Source organism: Furipterus horrens, unplaced genomic scaffold, assembly GCF_987537825.1.
Source record: "Furipterus horrens unplaced genomic scaffold, mFurHor1.1.pri manual_scaffold_15, whole genome shotgun sequence".
Classification (NCBI taxonomy): Eukaryota; Metazoa; Chordata; class Mammalia; order Chiroptera; family Furipteridae; genus Furipterus; species Furipterus horrens.
The window spans coordinates 17,159,829-17,182,258 of record NW_028327185.1 but is presented as its reverse complement, the minus strand read 5'-3'; the positions used below and the strand labels follow the sequence as shown (position 1 = coordinate 17,182,258).

Here is a 22,430-nt window from a genome sequence, read left to right as displayed (position 1 = left end):
GCCCATCAGTTACCCAGCCCGCTCAACCTAGAAACTCAAGACACCCGCGACACCGCTAGGGCCAGCTTGGCAATGTGTGGTTATGTGGCAAGCCAGTGCTGACCTATCCCCATCACCTTGGGCAATGCAGGCTGCCTCTCTGGGCCCCAGTTTCCTGATGTGTAACAAGGGCATTTAAAATCACACGCATCCTGCCCCTGGAGTGATGCATCTGACAGGGTTCCGCTGACTTGTAAGGCTTTTCCCAGTTAGACATAATTCCCATTGCTGGGAACACTAAGCTCGCCTTCCCCCAATGTGAGGGTCCAGCCTTCACCCCACTTTTAGTTATTCTACTCAGGCCACTGAACTTTCTTTTTTGCCCATGATTAGCTCATGCACTGACTTTTTAAATTGCATGCCTGTTACCCCTGTAGTCTTCTTCCCTGATACCCATAACCACATGCTCACCATGAGAAAAACAGCAGACAAACCCCAAATGAGGGAGCTTCTGCAAAACTCCTGACCAGGACTCCTCAAGATCATCAAGGTCATCAAACACAAGGAGGGCTGAGAAAGAGTCACGGCCAAGGGAGCCTGAACAGGTATGATGGCTAAAATGTAATGTGGCATCTGGATAAGATGTCAGAAGAGAAAATGGACATGAAGGGAAAACTCAGGACCTGAGTCCCAGCATATCAACACTGGTTCTTTAAATATAACACATGTGTCATACTAATTCGAGATGTTCACAATAGGGGACACAGGGTGCCAGATATACAGGAACTCCGTACTATGTGTCCATTCTTTTCTGGAAATCTAAAACTGATATCTAAAAGACTAAAGTTTTTTAAAAAGTAAAAAATAAAACGTATGTATAGATCTTATTTACATAAAAGGAAAATAACTACATAAAACACTCCCAGACCCAACACCTGTCAACTATGTATTTCTAGGGTGTCTGTCCATTTTCAACGGCAATCGTAAGCCGCCTACTCTCCCTCTCCCTCCAGGAACTAAGGTGACTCTCTTGATAAACGCTGACCTCAAAGCCAAGTTTGCAATGAGATGCAGGCCCAGGAGCAATCTATTTCATGTCACAATCTTCTTTTCCAGAGCAATCAGTCCTTCCCAAGCTCCTGTGCTGTCAGTAAATGCCCAAAGCAGTAGGTGGCCCGCAGCAGCGGGAGCACAAGGCAAGCTATTCACATGCAGCTTTCCCTTATTTCTGCTTTTAAATAAGATCTATGAAGCCCAATGGCTCCTGCATCAGGTCAAAAGCATTCCTGGAGATAGGAGCGGCAGACACCGGGGAGACACCGTTAAGAGCCCACACATTAGCTGAGCACCTGCCCTTGTAAGGAGCCTCCTGCAGCCTCAGTCTCTGACACCTGCTCTGATTCCACCTCCTTCTTCTTCTAAGCAGAGGACGGCCCTCCCGTGTGAGGGGCTCTCAGACGAAGCCCCTCCTCAGCTGCTGCCCCACTTCTTGTTAAAAGGGATTCCCCACGTTAGCTGAAGCAGGTCCTCTTACTTCAGAGGAATGATTAATTTCAGCAAACTTGACTAGAAAATGTCTTTCTGACAAAAAAGCATTTTTAGAATATTCTTTCTTCCTGACTTATGTAGAAGTTAATTGTATTTCAAAATTTTAAAAAATAACAATTCCCAAGAGATGAGAAAATTAAGCTGGCAGGAGAGAGGCCGAGCAGCATCAGCCCAGAGCAGCAGCAGGGAGGCAGATGCATTCTGTCTACCTGGCACTGCCATGCTATGCTCTCCCTCCATCCCCTGGATTCCACGCCCACGCCGCCCCATCCCACCCCGCCCCAGTCCCCACCAGGATTCCTCAATGCCTGGCAGCCCCCCGACGGCACTGCCAGTACTCGGCAGAGCAACTCCCTCATGTCGCTTCGGCTCGCAGGTCAATCAGGTCTCACAGAACCACGCTGCAATGCTGCCCTGTCACCGGTAGGCGCCACCGTCTCATATACAGGTAGGATGTGTCCTGATGAAACCCCTCCCACTGGGGCCTACAGTCAATGCTGGCTACAGGAAAGAGTGGGTGGAGGTGGACATCAGATCTTGAGTTCATTTTGAAGAGCATCTCCAGGAGAAAACTGAGAATGATATGTTCAGAGAGCCATGGGGGCCTGGGATTAGAAATTAAAGGGAAAAATGTGTAATTAGGCCCCTCCTCCCCCGTCTACTCACAAAGCCTCACAGTCAGAAATTCCTAGCCTTCTGGCCCAGGCACGACCGACCGGCGTGAGTGGCACGCTGGGCCGGTGCTGATGTTCTCTCTCTCTCTCTCCCCACAGGCAGACCAGCGGTTCTCCCCCAGCGTTGAGCTCCCCTTAGGTAAATCACCCCTGCTTCTCAAGGGGAGACTCTCGGTTCAAGTACGTTAGACTTCAATCCACTACTCTTTGTGGGCAATTAAAATCAAGAGAGACCTGGATGCTGAGAAAAGGGAAGAAGCAGAGAAGCGGGGGGAGAGAAAGAGGCTTCCCGCAGAGCCCAGCACATCACGGCCAAGGCCGTGGCTGGGCAACCTGAAGCGAGGAGGTACCCAGAAATATAAGATGATTCATGCCGAGGTTAGCAGGTAAGGTGATGGTGACCCGCACGGTTGTTTTTAGAAAACCAGTGGCTGTGGCTGGGAGACCAGAAACACAACACGTGAGCCACACCTCGAAAGATGTGTGCCCTCTGCCACCAGGGACAACAGACCCGTGACCATTTCCTGAAGCTTCTAACAAATGACCAACAGTAAATGCCAACTATACAGCATTTATTTTTCTTAATTTAAGGTTTTCACCTGATCTCATTAGCACCCTCTTTTCTTAGGGTTCTTGGGCTACCTGCCATATGAGTATTGCCCAAAAGCCTAGGTTGTCTTAAATCTGTTTTTCTCAAAAGGTTTTTATTTTATTAATTACAAATTCATCGTTCACAAAGGAGTTGTTGTGTGTCGTTAGCCCATTTCACAGGTAAGTAAACACCTAGGGAAAGGTGGTGGCTACAGGGCAATCAGGGCCTAGATTCCACAGCCACCTGTCCCAAAGCAGCGTTTTTCCACAGCTCCCGGCTGCGATCAGAGCACTGAAGCGGAGTGGAGCGTTCACACCCACCCCTCACATGAGCAACATGGAGCAAGAACCTGCCCAGGGACCTGCACCCGAGAGGAGGGAAGAGCCACCCCAGTGGGGCCCCGTCCGCTGGTGCGTTCCAGGGGTGCTGGATGCCACAGGAACCTGCCTCCCTTTTGGGCTGTGCCCTGGCACAGGATGGACAGCCCCAGTCAGGGACAAGCAGTCTGACCCCTTATTCCCAGCACACTTACTTATTTACACATCCATTCTCTGCCTCCAACAGCGGGGACATTTTCCACACTCTTACCAGCACGTGGTATGACAACATGGGCAGCAGAAGACCCACTATGTGATTTAAAAGCAAAAAGATGGAGTGTAAATTAGTTCAGCCCAACTGGGAGGCGATTTGGTACTTCGAATCAAGGACCAGAAAGAAAAACACACAACCTTTAAGAGGAGACATCTCATTTCCAATCTATCCTAATGAACTAACCCAAAACAAGGAACGCATTTTGTGCATGAATGTTGCAACAGTGTTTATAAGTGAAAAAGAAACAAAGTATTCTCCAGTAAGAGGCTGGTTAATTTATGTTACAAACCCTCAAAAGAGTATTGTGCAACCATTAAGAATTATAATTATAGCTCTGGCCAGGTAGATCAATTGATTAGAGCATCATCCTGATATGCCAAGGTTGTGGGTTTGATCTCCAGTCAGGGCACATACAAGAAAAAAAGACCAATGAATGTGTAAATAAATGCAAAAACAAACCCCTGTCTCTCAAAAAAAGGGGGATTATAATTATATAGATCACACAGAATTTGCAAAATGCTTATAATGGTAAATGAAAAAGCAGAAGACAAAATTTCCTGTATACAATGGAACAACTACACAAAAATGCGTATCCATATGGATTAGCCTGGAATAAATGTACTAAAATATGGATTAGCCTGGAATAAATGCACTAAAATAAAGATGCTTGTGTTAGAGTGGAGAATGATGAGGCTTGTCTCTACTTCTCAAACTCCGTCATGTTTTTAAATTACCTTCATGAATAATAAATCCTAACATAGACACGTTTAGGTTGAAACTTCAAACCTGTGCAATATTTCATGTCATTAAGGCATCACGGCAGCTGGGCCACCATCAAGCCTGAGGCTGTTAAAGCGGCTGGGAACCCACGTGGCGGCACAGGGGCTGTTTCCAAAAACAGGTGTGAGCCTGGCCTCTGCTTTTAAGGTGTGAGGTCAAGGCATTATTCTAGAACCTAGGGAGGTCTCCCCACTCCCCAGGAATTGGAGAGAGGGCCAGAAGGGTCTCTGCTGTCCTGGGCGGGGTTCAGCCCTGCCAGGTTCGGCTCCGGCAGGCCTGTTGAGGAGCCTGGCTCTTCTGTGTCCCCCTCTTTCCCTACTGAGTGGAGAATGGTCAACATTTGGGTCAACAAAGGACCAGACTGATCTTGTGTGCTTGCGGCCACTGTTAGCACTGAACTTTTATACTAAGCGGCACACCTACGCTGTGTCCACAGGCAACCACATGCACAAAGGGAGGGGTCACAGTGCACGCTTCTGCCAGCCGCCAGCTCTGGCTCGGCTGCCCCGTTCCTCCAACAAGGAACGTGGAGGGGATGTCAGCAGCAAGGACAGTGACCTCACTACCTGCCACTGACTGAGAAGCCAGGAGCTGCAGAGCAGCTGCGTGTATGTGTTTCCATCATTCTCAGCATCCTGGAGGTGCAACATCAACGTCCCCATTTCAAAGATGAGATAACTGAGACCGAAGAGAGGACCAAGAGCACATGGCAGGCAGTCGGGGAGGAGCAGCGGCCATGGCTCTGTGCTACTCCCTGGCCATGGGCCTCAACAAGGGCCACGAGGTGACCAAGAATGTGAGCAAGCCCAGGCACAGCTGCTGCCGTGGGCACCTCACCAAGCACCCCAACTTCGTGCAGGACGGGATCCAAGAGGTGAGTGGTGAACCATGGAGCTACTCAAGGTCTCTGAGGACCAAAGGGCCCTGAAGTCCATCAGGAAAACAGTGGGGACACACACCTGTGCCAAGAGGGAGAGAGGGGAGACAAGCACTGTCCTTGCAGCCACAAGGAAGGCAGCAGCCAAGAAGGATGGAGCCCCATCCCCTCCGTGTGTATTAAAACCTGTTCAGGAAAAAAAAAAAAAAAGAGCACATGGCAAATAGGCAGTATGTCTGGTGTCACCCCAGTGGGACTGGCCCAGAGTCCATGCTCTGTCCGCATGCCAGGCCAGCTCTGGGATAGACTGACTGACCCATGGCCCGCCTGGGTAGTCAGAATAACTAAAACCCAGGCATCCCTGGAAAATGCCTGGCCCTCACTGAGTTAAACAGTAACTGGGGAATGCCAGTTAAAATTTATCCTTTCTCCTTATCTTCCCTTATTCAACTCCAGAAAACCACGACCTTACGCTAGTATCTGTTTTCAGAGGTTGCTTTTCCTGCCCCCACACTTGATCTCATTTTTAGCCATAACGGAGGAGCTGGGGGCCAGGTGACATGCTGCAAGGTGCTCGGGTATTGCAGGCCACTTCAAATGCCTTCCTTGGAGTTCACGGCCGTAGGAACCATGTTTGCCACCCACGGTGACATTGCACGAATGAAACGAGGTAACATGCTAAGACAATAAGGCTAGGTGGGGCTGACATACAGCAGGTTCTCAATACAACAGCCTTAGAAGTTAGAAGACATCCATTTCACAGCAGAGAAAACTAAGGCCCCAGAAATCACCTGAGTTTCCCAAGGTCCCACAGTCACTGATAAGCACTCACGCATCTTCTATCTATGGCAGACCCAGGGAGTCTGGCATTCACAAACCACCACCAAGGAGTGTAGACTCCAGAGAGTTTGTTCCAGCTGGTGCTTGTAGCTCATCTCTACTGCACATTAAGCTCGGAGACTCTGACAGTTTATTCTTTTTTTAATGATGAGTTCTAAAGAGCCTGTTTAACTGTTCATTTCTCTCTGTAGGCCAAAGACTTACGTGTTCACTGGCTTTGAAACTAGAAAGGGCTAGATTCAAATCCAGGTTCCAAAACTTTACAAATTATCAATTTAATTCTCAGTAGCATTAACCAGAATGCTAAACAAGAGAGGATTAGAGAAAGCGTACGTGAAATGCTTGGAATGTAGTTCAGTTCAGATAGAGGAGCCTCAATGTTAACACCTGGAGGATGTATTAACCAGATTAACTAAGTGCAGGAAGGAACTCACTAGAAAGTTGGTTGGCCTTACACGGTTGTGAAAGAGAGCAAAGTTCATTTGAGTCAAATCAAGCACAGCATCCAAACTCACTTTCATTCATGTCTACACACGCTTATGCAATAGCACTATAGTCCCGAGTCTTAGCAGCAAAACCAATGAATCAGGAGTGCCAGAAGTTTTTCTATTTACAAAAAAAAAATTCTGCTAGTGAGTCATACCAAAGGTTTAAACCCCATAGTCTTCCTAAAGGGATTAAGTAGCTTAAAACAAAATAGAAATACAAAAGAAATGGAACATTATGACTGAGGAAATGAAGAAGCAAAAATGCTTTGGTTGACTTGAATTTTAACTCTGAGCTTCCGGGAGACAGAAGTAAAAGGAATAACAGGTACAAGAATTAAGATGTAATGAGACCTAGTGACGGGCCAGCAGAAATGGAGGCAAGTCACGTGCCAAAAGGAAACCGGGGCGTGACCCAGTTAGGGTCCCAGTTCAGCCAGATGCCAAAGGCCGTGACCCAGTTAGGGTCCCCGTTCAGACTAGACGCCAAAGGCCGTGACCCAGTTAGGGTCCCCGTTCAGACCAGACGCCAAAGGCTGTGCCTCACTAACTGCGTTCTCATCACCCAGATCAAGTCACAAGTACCTTAAAAGAGGCTGCATTTCTGGTGGAAAATCTCACTATTTGTTATGGAAGTAACAGATCTGAAGTAATGGACTGTGGTAGGTTAAAATGTCCCCATTTCTTGGCTGCTCCTCCCACAGAGAGCTGGAGTGAAAGGCCCCTCGCTCCCAGGGCTGGCCACGTGACTGGCTTTGGCTGGTTGGATGTCAGCAACCATGAGGCAAGGGGGGGCTTGTGCGCTGGACTTGCCCTCCTGGAACGTGGCCCTGGGGCCACCGTGCTCGGCCGGACCCCGGACAACAGCCAGCAACGCTGTGGCACATGTGAGTGAGGCCACCGCGAACCAGCCAACAACTCGCTGTCACCCGACTGCAGGGACCCACGTGAGCCCCGCTGAGAGCCCACAGGGTGGAGAGGAGTCATTTATCACTCTTGCTTCAGGGGCTTTGCGAGGCAGATCCCTGAGACAAGGATGGCAATGAAATGACGCCAGAAGTCAACAGCAGCTTCCCCGTGAATGGAAAGCTGGTTTCATGTGGTGTCGCCCACAAAGGCCTCTGGGTATGACACGAAAGGGCAACCCCGTCCAAGGACTCTGCGTGGAGCAGAGCAAAACCAGTGCCACCTGCACAGTGTGGGCCAGCACCCCACTTTGGGTATCAGGTCCCTGGGAGTGCGTGTACATCAGCAGTGCTAACGGAGCTTTTGAGCTGCAGAAGCTGTCTCTCAGATAACCAAGGAACCAGCTAACAAATACTGCTTTGATATTTACTAGTGCCAGGTCCTTTGCTAGGAGGCAGAGATGCAGACATGCTTGTATATGGTCAGGCCCTGCCCTAAAGGGTCTCAGAGATGTGAGTACACGGCATGGCGTGTGATCTTGGGCCCGTCTCTACCCTCCCTAAGGCTCAGGCCCTTGTCTATAGGGTGGGGACGGTAGTTAATGGTCACCACATAGAGTCTGATGCATACTATATGTTCAACAACATTAGTATTGTTATTAACACTAAAATCTTGACACTAATAGTATCATTTTGCTATGATAAGGAAGATGGACTGGAGAAGTAGTCAGCGGGAGGAAGCGAGGAGGGAGCATTTGGAGATGACCGTGGCCGTTCTGGAGAAAAGAAATGAAGGTCTGACCAGTGAGCAGAGACTCAGGGCTCTGGCCTGGGGCCAGGAGGACACACCTGGGTGGGGTGGCTGCTGGACTGTGAACACACCCCAAAGGGCTGTGACTTTGGCCTCCCACCAACCCCTCCAGTCATTCGGGGCCAAAAGGCAGTAATGGAAGGCACGTTGGCCAACTCCTCCAGATCCCAGAGCAAACTGGCCAACATGGCTGGGCCAAGCGCCCAGGAAAGCCGCCATCTCCCCAGGATTCCAGTTCCCCAGAGGCATGGTCCCTGGGGGCAAGGGGGTTAAAGGAAGAGGAGGGCCACCGTGGCCAGAGCCAGCCAGGCTGCAGGTGCTGGGGCAGATGCCACAGCTCCTTCCAGAACTGACCAACACCCACCTGGCCCTGCTCCGTGGGTCACATCCAGCTCACACCTGCACTCACACACTGTTCTCAGTGGGGCAGCCTGGCCACTCAGAACCACGATGGCCCGGTGCCAGCCGGCTCCCTGAGGCCACAGCACACCCTTCTCATAGACTCAAGGGGGCCCTAGACATTTTGAGAGAAAAGCAACAGAAGGATTTGGTATCATGCACATATATGGGAAGTCATGTGCATTGCATGTTCTGTGGCGCAAGGAAGGAACATCTGATAAGAGAAAGAAGACAGTTCCTGCGGTAAATAAAATATCACATCAACAGCAGCTCCAAGTGCAGGTGGGTGGTGCTTGTCCCGGGGCAACATCAAAGCCAGGTCTCCAGACTGCAGGTTAAAGAGTGCTTTCTGTAAAGCCCTGTTTCAGCCACTACTCTGTCTCACCTCAAAGCGGTGTCGGCAACGTGGCCAGACACGCAGAACCTGCCTCTCCCCCACCTTTGAACAGTTGACGGAAGAAGGAAATTGCTGAACAGGCCGCGGAAACCTGGTGTGGGGCTAGGTGTGCTCAGAAACACCACCTCCGGGCTCAGTCCTCTTGGTGGCCACGTACCACTGTGTACACAACCGAAGCTTCCAGACAGCACTCATCCAATGAACTTGGAGGCTGTGGGTGCAAGACCTGTAACCGCAATGGCACCAGGGGTCACGGGGAGAATGGGCCCTGGCAGGCTGCTGGCTCACAGCCTGACTTGGCTTATACGAAGGGCGATGCATGAGAACCCGCACGGCAGGCCGGGCCGCCTGTCTGATGGACTGGGACAAGCTCTGCAGGCCAGGCTGGCTGCTTCTGCTCTCCAGGGAAGAGGGGACCCTGTGGCTACAATATTTTGCTGTCCATTCCCAGGGCTGGTGCGTCAAGTCTGGCAGAATGTCCCAGGTGGCTGACTTTCACTCCTACCTTTGGCATTTTCCAAAGCAAAAGTTGCTGATTTCAGGTCTCGGCTTCCTCATCTCTAAGAAAGGCAATGTTCGCTAGAAAAAGCCTGATGTGTCTGTCTACAATCCCTCGACGGACCCACGTGTTCAGGCCTCATCCACATGCTGGAGAAATGCGCTGGCCCCTGGCTGGGCCCTGATCTGTCCCTGGCACAACACCAAATGCCATTCTCACCCTGCCCCCCGCTGCCCAGGGAGTCCGGGGGCTCCCACCCGCTGCAAGCACTCACTTCGCTCCACAGCAGCCAGCCCTCCCTGCCCACTCAGGCCTCTTCCTTACCAACCGATCCCCCTCGCTGCTCAACTCAGGCCTGTTCCAGCCGGTTCTCCACAAGCAACATGATCACTCTCACTTCCTTGGCTCATGCCTGCTTTTCCATTTCTTAAAGTATAGTTCACGTACAGCGTAATTCACTGCAATGTACAGCTGTGAGCTTGGACAACTGTTCACAATCATGCAACCCTCACCAGAAGCAAGATACAGAGTAGCTCCATCATCTCCCTAACAAAATTCCCCTGTGGACCTTCACCCCTCCCCCAGCCTGACCACCCTTCCCCAGAATGCCACAGAAATTGGACTCAGTCTTCCCTCACTCCTGCGATGCACTGAGCCACCCACATTGTCTGTAGAGGGCAGAGGTCACACACACAACCGCATTCCATTGTGTGCACACACACCCCACAGCCCGCTCACCCATCCCCCACAAGGGGGATGGCTAAGTAGTTTCCATTGGGGGACAAATATGAATGAAGTCCTTAAGGATGCTGTGAGCACATACATGTCCATTTCCCTTGGGTAAACAACGAAGAGCAGGACTGCTCAGTGTGCGAGAACACGTTCAACTTTTTAAGAAACTGTCAACTGTTCTCAAACGGGTCAGGTCACCTCATATTCCCACCAGCGACGTGCGAGTTCCAGGTCTCTCCATCCTTACCAGCACTTGGTGTTACCATTTTTTAATTAAGTCATTCTAGCAGGTGTCTAGTGACATGATGTGGCTATAATTATGTTTACTGCATATGTGCCAGTACGTGCTCAACGGCTCCCACACACCTCAATTAATGCTCATTTCAACTCTACACAGTAAGTTCCAGTACTTTCTCTGCTGTTAGATGAGGAAGCCGAAGTGGCGCTTAAACCAGGGTCCAATGACTACAAAATTCACGGTGTTGAGCCATGGTCTCTCCTAGGAGTACCGCATTTACCCTTCATGGATTCTCCATATTTTCTCAGGCCCTGGCTCCCATTTTACCCACTCAGTACTATTTTTCTAAATCATAAAGTGACAATGAGGCATCTGACCTTGCCTTATATTGTTTGATCAATTCCCTAATTATTTCATTTATTTCCAATTACAGAGTCAAAGCCTTCTAGAAATCACTCACATTTCTTGTTTCCCAAACAAGATGTTCAGTGTCTCGGATCCACAGTACCCGTCTCTCCAACACTGCTTTTTCTTCTTCCACATTTCAGGCATGGACTCAAATGAACCAGAGTACGTGGAAAGTGTTCGGATGTCAAGGGGGAAGATTTGCGATAAAAAAACAGAACACGCCAACCTGCGTGTTGTGGCCCAGCGCGCCATCCGGCTTTGTGAAGTCACAACCTGCAGGTCATATCCCGCCCTACCTGGGCTATCACAAAGTTAAGGCAGTTTAGTTGCAGAAAATATGGCTGGTTAAGGGTCAAGGTAAAGGCCCCTCCTCCACCAGAAACGATTACCATAAACTGATCCATGACAAAAGATAAGAAAATGTCCAGGGTCTAGAAAGCAGGGTGAAAATGGCTGGTGGCATCGTGAAGAACCGGTTTTAGGAGACACACATGGGCGGCCAAGGAAACGCAAGGAGGAGCCTCCTGGGTCCACTAACCCAGGACAGGAGACACCCCTGGGAGGACGATGCAAACCGGTGCTAGAGCCAGAAACGGGTCCTAAGCAACCCGGCAGACCTCCGCCAGGGAACTGGGAGCTGCAGAGGCGGCCACACGCGGGGCCCCGGTGCCACCTGCGTCCTCGTGCGCTTGTGTTCAGTTTTCTTTCTTTCTACCTGTCATCCATCTATCGCCTATCTGTGCTCCCTCACCCTCTCCTAACCCCAGCGCCATGCTGTCACCACCCACAAGTGGCAGACACTTCCAATCAATGCCTCTACCCTGCACACAACCCCCACAGTGTAAGGAGACAAAAGCCTTACCCTGTTTCTACGCCTTCCCCACAGAGGGCTCTGGTCCCCTCCCCTCACTGCCCCGTCACACCTCTCTGGCCTCCACAGAGCCATGGGCCAAGTCCACAGCATGGATTCATGGTTTTTTCCTCTGACCTGACTTGTGGTTCCCTCCCTCTCCAGCTGGCAAGTCACTCCAGAATCTGCCTTTTTAAAGCAAAGCTTTTACCCTGTGTTCAAACTCTAGAAGGAACTGGACATTGATACTTCATTTCTTAGCAACCTCAGGCCCTTCTCGGGACCTGGCCCCATATCTAATCTCTCTCTTTCATCCTCAGCTCTGCCTTGCCTCCAGCCAAGCTGGGTCATTCCTGATTTTATCTGCACTGTTCACTTGGGAATTCAGTTTGGGGTTTATAAGGATTTTCCCTTAGAAATGGTCTTCAGATTACACAACCTTCAGTCTCCACAAAGTCTGGCTCTGCTGTGGCATTTTTGTGTTGGGAGGGTCCTGCCCTGCCCCTGCCAGTCCCAGGGGTGAGACCCTGTCTCACCACGAACCCCTACAACTGTGCTCACCAGCACACGGTCTGGGAGGCAGCCCTGGTGTCCGTCCTCAACATAGTTCAGTTCGTGACCGGTGGTTTTTTAACCTTTACCCGAGGACGTGCTTATTGATTTGAGAGAGAGAGTGAGGGGAAGGGAGGGAGGGAGGGGAGAGAGGGTGGGGGGAGAGAGAGAGAGAGACTGTGATGTGAGAAGGAAACATCTATCAGTTGGCTCCTGTACGCACCATGACCGGGGGGATCAAACCCACAACCTTTCTGTGTATGAGATGATGCTCCAACCACTGAGCACCCGGCCAGGGCCTGATCTGTTTTTGAAGGTCCATGAATAGGCTAAACTTTTTACATGTTAAACTTCTAAATGAACAGCCCTTCCTCCAAAGAGCTCCTGGTTGAGTTGTATCCCAGTATCACTTCCCAGACGGCTCAGCCAAGCAAGGACTGGGAGGAGGAGGGAGCTGTGTTTGAGAGGGCACAGGCAGTGGTGGTGGGGACGGCAGGGGTGTGGGGGATGGTGGTGACACTCCAGAGACCACGGGGACATGCGGGCAGAGAGCCTGAGGCAGTTGGAGAGGCAGAGGCCTGGAGCTCGCCAGGGGGTGGGGGCTTCGAGAACCCTCAGGCGGAGACAGTGGGGAACTGCCCTCTGACATCAGCTCTCACCTTGCAGGGGAGAGTGACCCTCTTACACAGGAGGGGACTGTGGAACCTGGGGGAGCCCCTGGTAGAAAACTATGGAGGACAGTCAGAGACGGCCGTGCTGGCGATCAGGTAGGCTGGCTGGGCACACGGGCTGGATGGGCCAGGGGCTGGGCCAAGCCTTCTAGCCAGAACTGCCAGCAGGCACGTCCTCAGCAGCTGAAGTTCAAGTCCAGGGTCCTGATCTTGGCACCAGAGGAGAGCCACAGCTGGCAGCAAGGCCTGAGGGGCGCTGCCAGGAGCACCTCCACTTGGATCCCCAGTTTGGGGCTCCATACACAAAGGAGCCCCCTCCCAGGCAAGAAAATGGAAGAAGCAGGTAAGCGGGGTGTGTTAGGTTGTGGCAACTTAATAACATCTTTTTTTTTTTTTTTTGTATTAGAAAAAAAAGTAAAACTAGAGTGGAGGGCCAGTCCTACCCGAGAGGCCCTGATGTTTAAAGCCCCAAACCAAGGTCCCACCACAAAGACCCCACAAAATGACAGAAAGTCTTTAAAGGCTAGAACTGCCAATGGCCCTGGACAAGTGTGCCAAATGGTAAGGCTTTTTAGAAGGTCAATTCATAATAAACTGACAAATGCCACCTGACTGAGCTTCCTGCGGTGGCCATAACCAAGTACCGCAGACTGGGTGGCTTCAACGACAGAAGTTTATCTCACAATTCTGAGCCTGGAAGTCCAAGGTCATGGTGTTGGCAGTACCGCACTCTCTTTAAAGGCGTAACGCGAGGGTCTGCGCCAGGCCTCTCCCCCTGGCTTGTGGATGGCCGTCTCCTCCTTGCATCCCTGGGGGTGCGCATCTCTGTGCCCAAATGTCCCCTTTTCATATGAACCACAGTCACCCTGGCTTGGGGCCCACCCAAACAATCTCCTTTTAACTTGCTATCTCTGTAAAGACCCTGTCTTCAAATAAGGTCCCATTCTGAGCTACTGGGAGTTAGGACTCCACACTGAATCTCCCCAGAGATCTCCCAGAAGGGGCAGTCCACAAACCGAAGGCCCGACACTCCTCACTCAGCCCCTGGCTTCCCCATCCATCTGCGGCTGTTCGTTCACACGGTCCCTCTGACCCGAGGCTGTCGTGAGAAAGGCGGATGGCGGCTCTCTGCCACTGTCGGGAGGCTAGAGTGGCGGTCCTTCTCTGAAGAAGCGTCCACCTGGGGAAGCTTGTGCCCACCGTGTGAGGAAGGGCTCACACCCATCCTAAGCCCAGCGTGTACGGCACTTGATCTTGGAAAGGACTGAACAGTGAAATATTTAATCGTACAAAATACACATTCCTGTTGCCCAGCGGGGTAAATTCTTGGCCTCACAGCCTGACAGACGCTCAGATTATGCAAGCTCTTTTCCACAAAGCTCCCGCCTCCTGGAGGCTAATCTGACAGAGACTTATTCTTCTCTCCAAATAATGGGTGAAAAAGGACTCCCTTTCTGAGTCTTTGTTAAGACAGACAGCCAAGCAGACAGGCCCACACAATAAATCTGCATAAATGTTGGGATGGGGGCTGGGCACCAGAGGCTTTTATTAACGTATCAATTCCGCCAGACTCTGATGCAGGAAAGAGAGTGAATGATAAGGGCCACCGGCTGGAGGTCCCAAGGCCCGTGGCCTCCTGCCCACCTCGGTGCAGGGAGGGGGCCGGGCAAGAACAATGGCTGTATGCATCTCCCAGGCCTGGGCAGCAGGCCCAAGGCCAGACGCTGAGCTCACTGTCTGACGAGGGAGACCTCTGGGTGGGAACCTGACAAAGAAGAAGGGTGGGGCTGGCAGGGCCCTCAGGAGACCCGTGACTGGTGAACTCAGAGGGCGTCCTCAGACAAAACTGGACGTTCTCTATGGATCATTTCTCAAAAAGACTGGGTAAATTAACACCGAGGTCATTGTAATGCTTGTTTCTAAGCAGAAAGTATTATGGGTATTTTTTTGTTTCCCTAATACACTAAAATGTGCTTACTGTGATGTTAAATAAAAAAGAAGAAAATCTTTAAAATGTTAAAGAATGAGCCCTCGTAGGTTACTGTTTCAGGGTACTTGCCAAACGTGACTATGGAAATGCGCTCCTAAGTAACAGACACGGAGCTGACAGTCAGGGAGTCCCTACTGAGTCCCAGGTGTGGCACTGGGCTTATGCTTTCACGACCCCCTCTAGTTTTATCTTATTTAAATGTATTTAGAAGGACTGAGAGCATTTTAGCCAAGTCACCAAGGATTAATTTTACTCTCAGTGGTGGACAAAAAAACCCTATGGCGCAGGAAGGTGGGAGTGATTTTCCCAAAACCAGAGCCATGGGGAAGACGCCCCAACAGGTAACAGGGTCGGAGGCCGAAGCCTGGAAGGTATCTATATGGAAAATCAGACCCTCACCTGAGAATGCAGACAGGTGGGCAAGTTACCCTCTTCTTAGTGCACCTGGGTCTGGGGACAAAGACAAAGGAACTGAAGGGGACCCAGCTGTGGAGGGGACCAGGCTGGCAAGGAGTATGACTCTCGTCTCATCAGACATGAAAAGTGCGTGTGTGTCATGAAGCAGATCAGCCAGTTCCCTGAGAGCCTCTCCTTTCATTCCTCCCCTCGCTGACTCTGCACTAAGCCCACCTTAAGAAACGAATTTAAGAGACCCAGTACATAATTCATAGATTTAAATATATATATATATATAATACAGATATGCACACATACGCGCACACACCCACACGCAGTGACGTGATATAAACTACTACCTATTTATAGTGTGTGCGCTCTGCTCTAGTATTTTCTCACTTCTCTTCTGTTTAATTTTTCTTTTAAACACAGATGCCACCCTCCTAAATCAGTTTCATGATCTACTTAGCAGGTTGTGACTTACAATTTGAAAACCGTGCCCTAGTCTTTGGAAGAGTCCTGTTCAAGGTCCCAGCCAGGTGTCAGATGCATGTACAGCCAGGCCACGAGTCCAAGCCGGAGTCACAGAGGTCAAGGGAGGCTCGTTGGTCTGGTCCTCCTGCGGGCTGTTCACCTACAGCTGGGGACCGGGACGGACCCCAGGGGCTGTGCTATCCTTCCGTAGGCCTGTGCGATTAGAGCAGGGCCCTGTAGAGAAGATGCCCCAGGGCAAGCAATTCGGAGCCTGTGAGAGGCCTGGAACTCCTCCTCTCAGGGCCATGTTTGGGGGACGGGTGATTGGGGTCTACCACTTCATTAAGGACACACAGACCATGCATCACCTCTTGGCCCACTGTGCTCTGAAGGCAGTTTACATTTCTGGCTAGGCCATCATCCTTGGCTTTCTGGGGGCACCCACACAGACAGTCAGACCCTCACCTTAATCATCACCCTGGTCTGGGCCTAAATGTGCAACACTGTATTTGAATGGAAACAGCAACCAGAGCAAGAGGGGCCAAAGTGAGGTTCTACTGGGACACCTTCCAATGCCCTTCCCTCCGGGAAGATGTCCTGGGGGCCCCACAGCGTGCAGAGGACAGGAGGACAGAGGAAGAAGACAAAGAAGGCCACAGTTTCACCAACTGCTCCATAATCATCATGCTGGCAAAGCTATGAAATCCAGTCCGGGAGGCCACACAAAATCCTGAACATCTTTTCCCAAGAGAAAGAATACTATGTTCCAGGAAGCAACTCGGGTAATGTACTTTAAATAGAAGAGAGCTGAATGGAAGTCACACAAAGGCACAAAACACATCTGCATGCCTGCTGCAGTCAGCCAAGTCCTGAGACTTGTGACAAGTGACCTGAACTGGGGTTCTGTGAGTCGCTTTGAGACAGACTCCTCCGGGAAGGAAAGGCAGAAATAAAGTCACTTGTGCTCAGGAGACAGTCAGGAGACGAGGCACAAAGGCCCTGTTTGGAAGGCCGGAGGGCAGCCCTGGATGGCGGAGGGCTGTCCTTGTGCCTCCTGCCACCACGACAGGGTGGGGAGAGGGTCACTGTCCCAGCACACCCCTCAGTGGAAGGCCAAACACAGCCGCAGCGCTGCAGACGCGTCTGGGACCGAATTATAAGGAAAGCTTCAAGTCCCAAAACAAGACAGAACAGAACAAACAAAAGCCAAGAAACAAAAATCCCCAGGACGCTGAAGCTCCTGTAAAGGGGAAGAGAGGCCTCCATAAGGACAGCTGATACAATCAGAGGCTTCACTGTCTGGCTAATATACGGTAAGAAAGACACCCCCTCCAAGTCCCAGCTTGATCGCCGACAGAAAGAGTCCCCGTGCTGGGAAGGCTGCTGACCAAAACAAAGTGCACGGAAAGTAACGCCTGAAGCTGTTTAGCACATCTTCTTAAAACTGCTTTTGGAAGTAGCTTCAAAGTTGAACGCAACATCCAAACACGAGTTTCTGGGAGCACATGGGCCACCCTGAGACATGTATGGAGTGTTGCCTTTTTACCTCCAACCTGTGAAGTCTCTTCTGGGTGTCGCAGTTCAGGCTTTCTCGGCGAGCTGAAGGAGAAGCGTGTCTTCCGTACGCGGAAACGAGGGCACGCAGAGGTGGGCAGCTGCCCAGTCGCCCCAGCTTCAGAGCCCAGGAAAGGAGGGCAGCCTGGCAGATCTGACTTGTGGCTCCAGGGCCTGAGCAGCCATCCTCATCCTGGGCTGTCTCCCTGTGTGGCTGTCACACTACATTATGGCATAATCAGGTGAGACAGCAGCGTGATGTCAGGTGTCTCTAAGGATTAAACGAGGAGTGGGAAGCCTGCAGAGGCACTGCACACGTCAGGATCCATTGCTCTGACGGCCACCCGGCAGCCCTGCTGAGCTGACTCAGCGATCTGCCCTGAGGTGGCTCTGCCAGTCTCCGGAGACAAATGCTAATGAGGCAGGAGACCCGGCGGTTTCACAGGTGTTTGTCACGCACGCTATTCTACAAGTGAAGAGCGCCTGGCAGCTCTTTCCCACTCTGGACATTGAATTATTCAACGTACCTGTCTGTTTATATTTACACAGCTGAGATATAAAACAACAAACCAAAACAGGCCTCCTGCCGATCTCATTAAGCTGACCTAGGCGGCACATCATAGCAGTATGCACACATGCGCGCACACACAATGCAGCATATGCATGTGTGCACACGTGTGCATACAAGCACACACATGGACACTCATACATCAGCCTTCTAGCTACAAGGGTCCAGAACCTTCTGCCGTACTCCAGTGCACCACCCAGTCACAACAGCGGTCCACACCAGGATCACTAGGAAGGTGAGGGAATCCTTTAGCTCCGAAACCCCCCTCCTCACAAGACCAGACCCAGGAATCGCCACAATGGCCCACTGCTCACACAGCTAACCCTGTGCACACACTATGGGCAATCTGCAGAAGAGAGACCCCATACATCCACGGCGAGGCAGCAACCAGGCCCGATGCTCCTGCATGGTGCCCTCTGGGAGAGACAGGATCTAGGCTGTAAAATGACCCCAGGAGCCAAATCGCAGCAACAGCAGCAGCAGCAGCAGCTTTTGCCATCAGGCAACCAAGACTCAGACAAGGAAAACCCTTTAAAAGGTTGACCCACCCAGAAACTGCCTTTGAGAGTGAGGTGTGCCTTTCCCGAGAGACACTGAGGGACTGGAGGCTGGGCAGCAGGGAGGGAGGGTGGGGAGGGGAGCAACCTGTGCTAAACAAGTGCTTTGCCAGTCCTGTGGGGCCTCAGGGAAGGGTCACTCTGGACCACAGATTTAGAAGAGGACTCCCGGGTCACAGAGGCTGTGGAAAGGGTCCAGATCGATGGAAGGCCCCCACTGCACATCAGGTTTCCCGACTCCAGGGCTGGGAGCAAAGTGCCTCATCACCGTGGGACTCTCTCCGTGAGCATCCAGAGTAAGGAAAGACTCAGAAAAACGATTTACGTACTAACAACAAATAACAGAGATGGACGGGTGGCCACACACCTCCAGGAAACGGCATGAGCCACTGCTCAGGCCTGGGGCCTGGATCCACCCGTGGTCCCCTAACCAACTACATGAAAGGGGGGAGCATCCAGTCTGCCGTTAGTCAATTTCTCATGTCCAACTCCAAACAACAGACAGACAATGACCGTCTTTGTACTCCCTACCCAGGAGGAGTGCTTATTTTCAGCCTGGCCAATAAACATAAGCACACACAGATCAGGGGGGAGCAAGGAGAAGACAGCACCCTCTCAAGAGATGAGAACCACAGGAAAAGCCCACAAGTAGCCTCAGAAACGTGTCCACTGACTGCCCGAAGCAGCCCGGACAAGGGTGGACCATGTGCTCTCTTCTCAATCTCGGGATAATAAAAATGCAGGCGCAGCTTCTGGAAGACAAGTCCTTCCCAGAGGAGCTGGGTCAGTGGGAAAGGAAGCAGCTTTGCTGATCCTGTTTTCTCTGCAATTTAGTTCTTCACAGGGACCCTGTTTCCCACGTGCTTTTTCCAAGTCCAGATGGAACCCCACCCGACCCCAGGAAGATGGCTGCCACTTCCTCTTGACCTCACTGCTCCAAGGCAGCACCCAGTACCCTCAGCAAAGTCCCACATGGCACCATGCCAGCCAGGATGGCGTTCAACATCAGCTGTGAGTCAGGTTCTTTAAAACCATGGAAGTGCCTAGGCCCAGCCTCAGCAATGGAAGAATCGCGGGTCCAGGGATCCCCAAGTGATGGGGACGAGGTGAGAACTACGAACAAGGCTACGTTTTCTCACCAAAGTGTTTTAAAAATCAAAATATAACGGACACTGGAGATGAGCTTCAAACACCAGGTACCTGGGGACCCAAAGGATGCAGAGGACAAGACCTGATTTCCAAGACAAACCATCTGGGAAGGCCTGGGCCTCACCCTGACTCCCAAGCTTTGGGGTCCCGGGGGGAGCTTAACATGCAGATTTCTGAGCCGCACCCCCCAGAATCTGATTCCTAGGGTCTGGACTAGAAATGGTGGTCTGAGGGTTAACCTTGTTTCAAGACAGAGGACAATGAGTGAGTCTCAGGTGTCACAGTGTAACAGACACCCTGGCTCAGGAGGAGCTGCCCTGGAGCCGCTGGGGGCTCAGCCCCTCTCTCCTGGGTTTTGGAGGTTTCCAAGGAGGAGGAGCCAACACCTCTCAGAGATCTTTCCAGAAGGCCTGAGGGGAGGTATCAGAAGGAAGCCACTATTTCAGACACGCTCACCGTAACCTGTGCACTGAGCCAACCCGCTCCTGCCGGGCTTTCTTAGACTTCTTATAAATGCAGCTGCCCCCCAGGTCCTGCAGCCCCTAACTAGCTCTCTACTCTGTCATCCCACATGAGAATACTGACACTGGTTAATGACGCTTACTTTGAAGGAAGCATCACAGGAAGAAAAACAACGCCTAGATTTGCTTGAAAATACATGGACAGAAAAAAAGCATAAACGTATAGGAAAAGACCGAACAAGAACAGCAAAACACGAATGGTTGTTGGGGGGGTGCGGGGGACTAGTGCACAGGAGCTCGCAGTGTCTACTGCTGTAGATTTTTTATAATAGAAACTTTAAAAAAAATTCTGAAAGTCCATGTATTTATTAGAATCATGATCATAATTCTAGTATCAAAGAACAGAGCCTACCCCCCTTCACTTGGAGGCCCTTGGCTCTCTGGTCATTGGTTACAGACAAGTGACCCCAATTGTCCTGGCCTGCAGCGCCTGTCCCTGTTTAAGTATTAATGCCTCCGCGCTCACCCTCAAAGGCGCCCGGTCTGCATACTCAACTGCAGAGCCACCCTGGACACAGGCACAGTGAGCCGTACAACAGCAGGGTCGTCTCTGAAATGGGGCCTGAACGCAGCAGTGACATCTCGCCCAGCCCACCCGACGTCATGATCTAGGTCAGAACGCGCCTGCCCCAGATCGGCTTCCGCACAGCGCTCGCTCCGGCGGCGGCAGAGCTGCTTCTGTAAGCCGAGTATGTGCCGGCGGATTCTGGAAACATGGTTCTGAGTGTTTTAGGAAGCACCACCCTGTTTGCAAGGGTGATGGAGAGCGGATGGCAGCCAGCCAGGGCGGGGGGACCAAGCAAAATGGGAAACAGACTCCTGGACAAGGACCCCAGTGTGGTGATTGCTGGAGGAGGCGGTTATAAGGGGACTTAATGGGAAAACATACGATAAAGACGAAATTAAAAAATAATAAAATGAAATTTCTTTAAAAAAAGAAAGGGTGCTATTTTTAAACTGTTTAAGATTTCAAGGTCAGCCCCCAGAATCGTTAAAAACAAACTCCTGGTATTTGACAAAGGCCCTCCCAAACAGGAGGGACATCACCTGGGAGAAACCAAACAAGCTTTTCACCACTAAACACGGAGACAGTCAAATGCCGACTGAAAGAAAGGTCAATAAACAGCTGTCGCAGCTGGGAAGTCTGGCCACCCTGTAGATGTCACTCCTGGGATGTCACAGATAGACAGGCACAACACCCTTTGAATTATCAGAGTGACGACAGAGACCTGGGAAAACCAGGAGCTTCGGTAAGGACGTGGGACTGAAACTTTCCCGGGTGAACAACAACTCGCAGAAAGCCAGGAGAAAGCAGGGTGTGTTCGGGGCCTGATGGGTGATCTTTCTATGTGGCTGTCACATCTCTTTAGAGAGCAGCAGCAGCACCCACTGCAACGTCAGCCAGCCTCCGGGGCGGGCTCCTCTGGGACCTCAGGGTCACCTGAAGTGCGGCAGCCAGAGAGGTGCGCTGGAAGCCCCGACGTGCCCGCTGCACCCCTGCCCTTCGCTGCCACTTCCCCTGGGGCCGGCGACCCGGTTTCTATGTTTCATTCCTGCGGCTGCTGGATGGAGCACCCGGCGTGTCTCGAACCAGAACTACCTGGGCCCCCGAGCCTGTCAGGTGGTCTCTTCCCCTGAGTTTTCAGATGTGGAAACTGAAAGCCAGAGGGAGTGGGGACCCTTCCCAGGGCATGGCTCTCATCAGCGACGAGGCAGAGAGCCTGGTGCCCACTGCTGACAGAGGACCCGAAGGGTCTGCCCCTGGATTCAGGCTCCAGGAGGAGCAGAAGCCAGGCTCAGCCAGCACCTTCTCTGTACACAGCCTGCTGTCCTGGGACGAGGGGCTGGCCCTGGCTGCAGGCAGGGGTTCAGAGAGGCCTCAGCACCTTCTCCCAGTGATACAGGCTGATCCCCGCTTTGGTTTTAAAAAGAACATTTAAAGGGATACTTTATAAGTGAGTCTTCAGGAAAATAAAAAGAGCCATGAAAACCTGCTTACCAAGGCCCCCATGTAAGCTGGGGAATAAGTAGCTGATCAATAAGAACCCAGAAAGCATTTAACCAATAACAAATGCATTTTATTAAGGAAGTGAATAGAATAGGCAAGACCCTCCTTATGAAAGTTAAACTCTAGGCTTCCAGACTCCCCTGAAGCCTGGCTGATCTTTACCCACATGGCATACCCACGCAAAAGGTGCTTACGAGGTGCTGTAACCATATTAACTTGGGTAATCCTCAACAGCCCTGAGGCAGGTGCAATCGGACTCCCATTTTACACAGGGGGAAACAAACGCACAAAGATGTTGTTATCTGCACAAGAGGGATCAACCCGCAGAGCTGGAACGTAAATTCCAGTCTCTGGCTCCAGCCTCCAGGTCCTTAACCGCCAAGCA

At 51.4% G+C, this 22,430-nt stretch overlaps 1 protein-coding gene and 1 pseudogene across 1 annotated transcript in view; one reads left to right on the top strand and one right to left on the bottom strand.

Moving 5' to 3' along the window:
* LOC149992462 (polypeptide N-acetylgalactosaminyltransferase 2-like) overlaps positions 1 to 22,430 on the bottom strand; it is a 102,858-nt gene that overhangs the window by 17,868 nt on the left and 62,560 nt on the right. The gene's annotated exons all lie outside the window — the stretch shown is intronic.
* Positions 4,901 to 20,649, top strand: LOC149992463 (large ribosomal subunit protein eL36-like; annotated as a pseudogene).